Here is a 2,300-nt window from a genome sequence, read left to right on the forward strand (position 1 = left end):
TAACAGGTCTAAATGAATCGGGGGCGGGGGGGGCACAACAGCACAGAAGCCAGGTTTGTGGACTGGCCCCCAGGTGTGGCAAAGCTGAAGGCCCGACCCAGAAATGTTGGTCTTTGCAGGGGTGCCGAAGTCACCTGCTACCCCTCGCCTCTGAGCCAAGGTGCTTGCTGAGATTTTCTCAGCAAAAGAAGGTCTTTCCCCCTGTTGTGGTGTAAAATATTGGGGGAGAATTGTTCTGGACGGGCCATCATGACCCATCTGCCTTGCACAAGTCCTGGTCCTGGGATGCGTCGGGAAATGCCTGGATTTCTGCATTCCCTTGGGGGCCAAGCCAGGGAAGTTCAGGAGGAGGAGAGGGGGGATGCCACCACCCTGCTGGAGGGATCCTTCCCCTCGGGACCCCTTCTCCAAATATGTGGTGTGTCCTTCAGCATCCCACCTCCTACCCAAGTGACAGATCCTCGGATCTAGGGAAGGAACAGGCACAGAGTGGGACGACGTTACACCTTTTGCCAAAAAATAAAATTAGAAACCTGGGCAAGCACTGGGGGTTTAAATTCTTGGGCCCCCTTGAGGCCAATCTACTGGGGTTGCTGGGGCCAAGCACAGTGGCAAGAATGGAGGGGCAGAATGAAGCAAAGACATTTTCTCTGTCCCCGTTAGACGTCTCGTTTATATGCAACATGTGTATTTTTTATGTACCGATGCATGACGGATTCAGCAAATGACCGTGTATCTGTGCGACACACTCTTGCCTCCTGTGTGGTACATGCCCTTTTCTTTTTTACTCCCTTTCCTGCCGCACACGCATGCGGAGAGATGAGATGGGTCAGGGAATCAGAAATGTACATCTTGGGAAGTCGTTAAGGACCGGATACAAATACTGTACCTACAACAAATTAAATGAATGGGGATGCCGGGTTGCAGATGTTGCACCGTGAGAAACTGCGGGCAAAAACACCACAGACGCTGCATTGCTTTGGCAAAGACTCCACGGTCCCGCCCAGCCTTGCTCTGCTGGAGCTCGGGGCAAATGGGTCTTGTGGCCGACACACGCCTGTTCCGGGCTTGCGTGTTTGCCTACACGCTCCTGCAAAGATGAGGCCCTGATGGTGCTGCGAAAGTGGTTTGCATCGGTCCCTCTTCCACCTGTTTGCTTTGCAACCGTGTTTCCCCAAAAATGAAACTGGGTCTTAGGTTAATTTTTGCTCCAAAAGATGCCTCAGGGCTTATTTTCAGGAGATGTCTTATTTTTTCCTTCGAGAGCCATGAGATTCCCGCCCTGAGAGACCTCTACAATCCCTTTCTTGTCCTCAATGGAATCACTCGTTCTTTTGCACCCATCTCATCGGGGGGGTTGGGGGTCGAAATATGGTTCCCTTTAAAGCTACCGTGAAATCGGGTGTTCATTGAAGCCGTGAGAGGCAGGAGTGGCAACACACAAGTGCATGAAGCACGTCTGTCACGACACACAACGTATCAAATTCTGAAACACGCTCGTTCGTTCTGAAGTTCGCACATTATTTCTGTGTCTGTCCTCTGATTGGTCATTCGGCAATGAGCCTCGTGTTCATCTGTTTCGATAGGCGTTCACCTCTTGTCCAAAAGCGCCCGCTTGGATATTTGCAAATACTTGATTATAATGTATATTATCCTTTATTTTAAGTATAGAAACACAGAAACGGAGCGAGTCAGAAGGGGGATCATGGGCCATCTAGTCTGACCCCCGGCTCCAGCCGGCTCCGCTCATGACATGCCCACCATGTGCACGTCCAGCCTGTCCTTGAACACCCTCATCGATGGGGCCTCAACCGCCTCCCGGGGAAGCCCATTCCACACCCTCGGGGTCCCGACTGTCAGGAAGTGCTTCCTGGCGTCTAAATTGTACTTGGTTCCTTGAGCTTGACCATTAGAGTGCATCTGCAGGGGAGGTCTCTCCCCACCTCTGTTGGACACCCCCCCATGGCCTGAGATGTTGCCAAGAGATCCCCTCAGAGTCTCCTCCAGGCTGAAAGGACCGAGCTTCCTCCCTCTTGCCTCAGACGGCTTTACCTGCAAACCAGCCACCATCCTCGTTTGCCGCACTGACTCCAACTTGGCTATATCCTTCCCGAGCACAATACTCTAGTTGTGGGCGCACCAGAGTTGTGCAGAGTGGTAGTAATACCTCTCTCGATCTAGAAGCCACGCTTCTGGCTATGCAACCAAGGGTGGCGTTCGCCCTCTTGGCCACCGCATCACACGGCTGGCTCATGTTCAGCCTGCAGTCGACCAGCACCCCGAGGTCCCTTTCACAAGTG

The sequence above is a fragment of the Varanus komodoensis genome, unplaced genomic scaffold (assembly GCF_004798865.1).
Source record: "Varanus komodoensis strain SLA01 unplaced genomic scaffold, ASM479886v1 scaffold113, whole genome shotgun sequence".
Lineage (NCBI taxonomy): Eukaryota > Metazoa > Chordata > Lepidosauria > Squamata > Varanidae > Varanus > Varanus komodoensis.